The following is a 7,713-nucleotide window of genomic DNA, read 5'->3' as shown; positions in this document are numbered from 1 at the left end:
TGTGTTGTAGGTAGTCTGGTGAAACTCCTGCACTGAGCCATGGAGCCAGATCTAACAAGCCAGGCTAAGAATCGCCGCCGCTCCTCAGTGAGTTTGTAAATGGTTGTGTCCACAACTGCACGGGAATGTCTGTAAAGGACTGCCAGCCTGGCATGCAATGTCATGGTCACAATAGACTGCCCTTTGTGGGTTTGAGTCTGACACTCCAGCCACCCTATATGGACCCAAATGCAGATACTTGCCATGAATTCATATGTTGGAATGGGTGCCATGGTATGGTAGTTGGTGTGCCCTAAAGCCCAAATTGTCATTGTCATTAAATGTGTTATTGATATTGTGTGTCACTGAGCTGCCATGCTTAGCTGACAGTTAAGCACTGATGTACTATAAAGGGTATATCCTGTTAAGTTCACTGATGAAGCCTGACTTGTGCCATACTGTAGTGGATGGTTATTTATTTGTTGACATCACATTTTGTGATGAGTGTTTCAGTACCTAGCCTGCTAATTGACATAACAAGTGCAGAAAATACCTCATTTATGCTTGGATGTGCAAACTAGATCTCAACTGGTCATCTCCAGTACCCAAACATGTATCATTGTTTTTCACCTGTTTTTTTTACTATTTGTCCCTCCTTTGGCTTAGCTGGTTAGAGCACCTGTCTTGCTTTTACTCACCTGGGCCTGATGGGGTTTCAGTTCCTTTAAGCCAGGTGGAATCCAGAGGGAGGGGGAGGCAAATGGGGTGATTGCCATCCTCCCATGGGACCAAGAAGGCTGCAATGGGGCCACAAATTGGCCAAAAAGATTTAGGTTTTAACTCCAAATATGCAAAATTGGCTGACTTGGGCATCCAGGTGATCATTAAGTTTGTTCCTACCAATCCTACCAAAATACTAGTTCCTACCAATCAGCCAGGCCATGTACAAGTGAAGATGAGGGCCCTGCAAGCAGGCAACATTAATCCTGGGCTGATTGGTGGGATCATGTTGGAAAAGTTTTAGAACCTGTTAGAGCATGTGTTGAACACTGTCGAGGTGCCCTATGCTGTTTCCAGACCCTATATGTTTGCAATGTGGGGCAAAACATTCCCCCATTGGCCTGAGGTTCGTCCCATCTGCCCAGAGGGTCATACACTATTACCGGCAGCCCTGTCTGAACCTGCCTGCTGAGGCACTCACCATCCATCAATGGCCTCAGATGGGTCTCGAGCTATTCATTTATGCTCAGATGGTCCTTGTTCTTACAGGTGGCCATGTAATGTTGGCTTGCCAGGTATTCCCAGTTGTTTAGTGGTCTTTTACATGGGTCTTTGATTCTTCCATTTGTTGAGTGCCCTGCGCTGCTGTTGACATGCGCCCGGGTAGCTGAATGTCCCTTGCTTGGGTCGGGGGTCAATTTGACCCCCTGAGATCTAAAAAATTAAGAGATTCACGGACACCAAGTACACAGGGTGGGTTGGCCCACATTTGAACTCACTTGTGTCGAAATTTTAGGTTCCTAGGTTATGATCTGGTCAAATATGGTCAAACTAGGTTTAACTCCAGGTTGGTGGCCAACGTGCTCCATGACTTCTTCATGCAACCGCCTTGAACCTAGATACCTACTGTAAGCAAAAGGTTACTGGTGTTAATTTAAGGTCAGTGACCTTTTTACCTTAACAAGGTCATGGTGACTAAATCCTACCAGTTCTTTTGATTTTTGCATTTTGATAAGTTGTGGATTGCGCTAGGCGGTATGTTCCCTAAAATGAAATGTTGATCGGCCATTTTAGGTCAGTGACCTACCCTGAACTTTGAGAAGCTCACTGAAGATGTCTATTGCGGCTTCTGCAATTGATAAATTTGAAATGAGCATCAGAGACTACCCCATTCAGTAAGCTCTTCAATAAAAACGCAGATTGGTTTAGACCTCGGTGTGACCGTGATAACTCTCCTCAGGTCAAGAGAGTTTCTTGTAATCCTAAAAGCAATCATCTTATTGCCTAAGAACTCTCAGAGATGTATGGCTTCGTAATTTTGACACAAGGTCAGGTGACGTCAGAATAGTACGGGTCTCGCCAACTAATGGGGCATTAAACCGGCCACAAAGTTCTCTTAACCTGGACATCTCCGAACGGGTGACGGTGCCAGGACTCCCAGCAAGGGCTTCTTAGTGAGCTCCGATACCCAGAAACCCATACGTGCCAGTTGTCGGGGCTGATCTTTTGAAAAAATCCTAGCATGATGGATTAGCGTCGCCTCCCACGCGCCATTGTGCGAGGCTCGTGCAATCGAGCCGTCTCGCTGCCCCAGATTCTGAAGATGCCGGTGCCGTGCTCGCCGTCGGAGGAGCTGACCGAGAGGACGGCGACGGTGACGAGCAGCCGCCGCCTGTCGCGGCGCGTCAGCTTCGCCGACCGCTTCCACGTGCAGTGAGTGCAGGGGTGGGAGCGACGCGGTCACGGCGGTGCGTTTTTGCATGGCATTGCATCGCGTTGCAAGCGAGGAATCTGACCGATTGAGTACGAACTCGAGAAAACTGACCAGCCAGGCCGAACGCACACGCTTGGCGCACGTGTACATATGTCATGGCATGGCTTGTCATTTCCGGTGTCAGGCCGTGACCTATGGCATGACATGACATGCCTGTTGTCGTGGCAAGGCCTTTATATTAATTTGTTCGATGTCATGACGTGTTCCATGCCATAAAATAGCATATTCTGCCATGGCATGATATATGCCATGGTATGTGCTATGTCATGCCATGTCATGACATGGCGTGATATGTCATGCCACACCACGTGTTGTCATGTCATACCATGTGTTAAGTCATGTTATGCGCTGTCATGTCATTCCATATGTTACGTCTTGTCATAAAATGTGCTATGTCATTGCATGCCATGACACGGCCGACATCAGGCGGTGACCCCTCGCGCCGCGCGGCAGGGAGTTCTGCACGGACAACGTCGATATGAACGTCACCATGTGGACGGAGGCGTACGAGCGCGAGGTGCACCTCACCGACAGCTCGCGCGAGACGGCCAGCGCCGACTGCGGCCAGAGCAGTATGGACCTGACCGGTGGGTGAGCAGCGGGCGCGACACCGCGCGCTGGTGGCGCCGGCCGCCGCCGTGCAGGAAGAGTGTGGTGGTTTTGGGGGGGAGAGGGTTGACGCGTCTGGGCTCACGCACAGGCTGGGTTCGGTTCAAGTTTCGTTTTCGTGGTCTCTCGATGTGCTGATGTGTGGTTCGGGCCAACCATTCGGCTTCTTCCGTGGCGTGTGACGTGTGTGCGCTCGCGCAAGCTTTGAATTCCTTCATGTTTTGTTTTCCAGTGAACCGCTTTGTGTCGCTGCGGTTGTGGACAGCTTGTGGCGGTTCTTGCGTGGCCTGGGATGGATAATATTGTAATATTGGTGCACAAAAGCAGCCTGCTGTATGAAATAGCCGCGTCACGGGATCTAATTCTGTTCTTAGGTCTCTCGCCGTCTTCTGTACTAGTATCTTGCACTGAGACAGTTCCGGTTCACACGCAGTGTCAGGCGGCCGTCGCCGCCCCATCTGTGACCGGTTTGCGCCATCTTCCAGACATGGCCAACTCGTCCATGTTCGAGCCTCGCCTGGTGCTGCCGTCGTCCGCCGCCACCGCCGGGCTGGACGCGCTGCTGGGCCCGCCACCCGCCTTCTCGCGCGAGGACAGCGACCCGGACAAGGAGAACATGGTGCCGCGGTCGGCGGCGCGGCGGGTGGCCGCCGCGCCGTCCACGCCGCCGCCGCCGCCGCCGGGCACCGCCCTCCTGCAGCGGCTGCGGCCGGCGGACGGCGCGGGCACGCCGCTGCTGTTGCGCGAGCTGGCTGCTGGCGACGCGCGCACGCCGCCGGTCCTGCTGCGGCTGTCTGGCGCCGGGCCGCGGCCGTCCCTACGTGAGCCCGGCGTCGGTGGCGTCGCCGACCTGCTGCTACTGGCCGACGCCGGCACTCCGGAGTTTCTCCGCGAGCTGAGTGGCAGCGGAGTGGCGGCGCGGCCCTGGCGCCGCCGCGCCGGAGTTGCCGCGGCAGCCGGCCGGCGGCGGCGCGCCGGAGCCGCTCCGGGCTTGGGAGCCGACCGAGGGGCCGCGGCCGGCTGGCCAGAACGCCGCGCCAGTGCTGGCGGGGTGGGGCGACGCAGGAGCCGCCAGCACTGTCAGCGGCAGGGGGCGACGCGGGGGCGGGAGCGCGACGGTCGCGGAAACGCCTGTGTCGAAGCGGACTGAGGCCCTGGACAGGACCGTCGCTCGGAGTGATGACATGGAGTTTACTGGGGTGGTCACCCAGACTGGGATCGCGCCAGTGAGCGAGCTGCTGAACACGACCGCGGCTCAGACTGACGACATGGAGAGCACCAGCGCGGCCGCTCGGACTGGCCTGCCGAAGACGACGAACCTGCTGGACAAGAGCGTCATGGGAGACGATGACATGGAGATGACTGCCGCAGTCACCCGCGCTGCTCTCCCAAAGCTGAAGAAGGTGCTGGACAGGAGCGTTGTTCGCACTGATGATATGGAGCTGACTGGCGTGGTCACCAGCGCTCTCCTGCCGAAGCTAAAGAATCCAACGGACAAAGGTAGTGACACGGATATGACTGGTATCGTGACGCGGAACGCCTCCGCGAAGCAGAAGCTATCGGACCAAGGTCATATCCAGGGCGGTGACATGGAGTTCACTGAGGTACTTCCCCAGCCCGTGCCTCCTAAGCCTGCGAACCAATGTAACAAGAGCATTCTGGGAAGTGAAGACATGGAATTTACTGGTGTTGTCACCCAAAGTGTTCTCCCTAAGACGGCGAGTCGTCTGGCCAGTGGCACTGTTGAGAATGCTGACATGGAGTTCACTGAGGCTCTCCCCCAGCCTGTGCCTCCTAAACCACCAAACCCTTCTCTCAAGAGCATTGTGGGAAGTGAAGACATGGAGTTTACTGGTGTTGTCACCCAAAGCATTCCCGCTAAGACGAGTCATTTGGCCCGTGGCACTGTTGAGAGTGGAGACATGGAGTTCACTGAGGTTCTCCCCCAGCCCGTAACTCTTAAACCACCAAACCTTTCTCACAAGAGCATTGTGGGAGGTGAAGACATGGAGTTTACTGGTGTTGTCACCCAAAGCGTTCTCCCCGAAATGACGAGTCGTTTGGCCAGTGGCACTGTTGAGAATGCTGACATGGAGTTCACTGAGGTGCTTCCCCAGCCTGTACCTCCTAAACCAACAAACCCTTCTCACAAGAGCATTGTGGGAAGTGAAGATATGGAGTTTACTGGTGTTGTCACCCAAAGCGTTCTCCCCAAGGTAACGATTCGTTTGGCCAGTGGCACTGTTGAGAGTGGAGACATGGAGTTCACTGAGGCGGTCCCGCAGCCTGTACCTCCGAAACCAACAAACCCTTCTCATAAGAGCATTCTGGGCATTGAAGACATGGAGTTTACTGGTGTTGTCACCCAAAGTGTTCTCCCGAAGACGGCGAGTCGTTTGGCCCGTGGCACTGTTGAGAGTGGAGACATGGAGTTTACTGAGGTTCTTCCCCAGCCAGTACCTCCTAAACCAACAAACCCTTCCCACAAGAGCATTGTGGGAAGTGAAGACATGGAGTTTACTGGTGTTGTCACCCAAAGTGTTCTCCCGAAGACGGCGAGTCGTCTGGCCAGTGGCACTGTTGAGAATGCTGACATGGAGTTCACTGAGGTGCTTCCCCAGCCTGTACCTCCTAAACCAACAAACCCTTCTCACAAGAGCATTGTGGGAAGTGAAGACATGGAGTTTACTGGTGTTGTCACCCAAAGCATTCCCGCTAAGACGAGTCATTTGGCCCGTGGCACTGTTGAGAGTGGAGACATGGAGTTCACTGAGGCTCTCTCCCAGCCTGTGCCTCCTCAATCAGCAAACGTTTCTCACAAGAGCGTAATGGGAAGTGAAGACATGGAGTTTACCGGCGTAATCACCCAAAGTGTTCTCCCCAAGACGAAGAGCCTGTTGATCAGCGGTGGTATACAAAGTGGTGGCACCGGCGCTATCGCCGAACCTGTCGTTCCTAAGGCGACGAACCTGTCGGACGAGGGCTCTGTTCAAACTCGTGAGAAGGAGCTCGGCTGTGTGAACACAAAACCCGACGACCCAAGCCCGAGGAGCCCATTGAACAAGACTGTGGTTGAGACTGATGACATGGAGTTCACCAGCGCGGTCACGCAAGCGGCCCGCCCCGGGCCGGCAGATGTGAGGAACAAGGGCGGTATGGAAAACGACGACATTGAGGGGACTGGTACAGCCGCCTCGTCTGTTCTCCCAGTGCCGAAGAGCCTGCTGAGCGCGAGTGTTGTTCACACCGATGACATGGAGATCACTGGAGCGGTCGCTGACGCTGTCCTGTCCAAGCTGAAGGACCCGCTGAAAAAGAGCGATGATGTGGATGTGACCGGTGCTGTCACTCAGAATGCCATTGTAGAACAGGCGCACCTATTGGGTAAAACTGCTGTTCAGAATGACGACATGGAGTTCACGTGCGCAGTCGCCCAGGCTGTCCCTCCGGAGGTAACGAGTTTGTTCGGCGAAAGAGCTGTGGAGAGTCGTGACGCGTTATCTGACGCAGTCGCAAAACCTGTGCTCACCGAGGCGAAGGAGCTGTCGAACGGAAGTGTCACAGAGAGTGACGTCGAGGTTGAAGGAGCAGACACCCAGAATGTCCTCCCGAACCCAGCGAACTCGATGCACAAGAGCTCCATGGAAAGTGCTGACATGGACTTCGCTGGGGCAGTCTTCCACCCAGTACTTCCAGAGAAGGAGAGGGGCACCGTAATGGATCAGAACATGGACAAGACTGCTGCCGTCTCGCACGCTTCTCTTCTGAAACAGTCGGATAAGCTGAACCAGGGCGCTACAGGGGAGGACTGTGTCGACGAGGCTGCTCCGATCTCGCACACGCTTCTCCCAAAACAGTCGCATGACTTGATGGAAACGGAGGATCAGGGCTTCGGCAAGGCTCTGCCAACCCCACACACTTCTGTCTCGAAGCGACTTGATGGGATGGACCGGGGTGCCGTGGAGGATGAACACGCCGGTAAGGCTGCTCCAATCCCTCATGCCTCTTTCCTGAAGCAGTCCTATGGGTTGGACGGAGACGACAAAGAGAGATGTATTGCCGGCAAGACAGATCCTGCTCCGCAGACTTATGTCCTGAAACAGCCACGTGAGTTGGACAATAGCGCTATGGAGGGCAAGGCCGCCGGTCAGACTGCTCCAGTTCCGTACACTTCCGCCCTGAAAAAGTCAGGTCGGTTGAACGAAAGCGTCGCGGGTTGTGAGGACATCAACCGGAATGACCCAGTCCCGTACCGGTCGAACGAGAGCGCCATGGAGGATCACAGCACCGAGCGAGCTGCTCCAGTGCGCACTGCTTCTCGTCTGGGGCAGTCGGATGAGCTGAACAGGAGCGTTGACAGAGACGAGGATGTGAGCAGGACTGCTCCGCCCCCGGGCGCTTGTCTCGGACAGTCAGGTGACGCGCACGAGAGCGCCGTGGATGGTCAGGAGTTCAGCACGACTGCGCTATCCATGTACTCCTCTCCCCTGAAACAGTCAGGAAATGTGAGCAAGAGCGCTGTGGAGAGTCGTGGCACGAACCAGACCGCTGCAAGCCCGGCCGCCTCTTGTGTTCAGCAGTCTGATGACTGGAACGCGATCCGTTCGGCGGATCAGGACGTGAACAAGACC

Source organism: Pollicipes pollicipes, unplaced genomic scaffold, assembly GCF_011947565.3.
Source record: "Pollicipes pollicipes isolate AB1234 unplaced genomic scaffold, Ppol_2.1 Scaffold_7262;HRSCAF=8765_pilon_pilon_pilon, whole genome shotgun sequence".
Classification (NCBI taxonomy): Eukaryota; Metazoa; Arthropoda; class Thecostraca; order Pollicipedomorpha; family Pollicipedidae; genus Pollicipes; species Pollicipes pollicipes.
Note: the sequence above shows the minus strand (reverse complement) of the source record.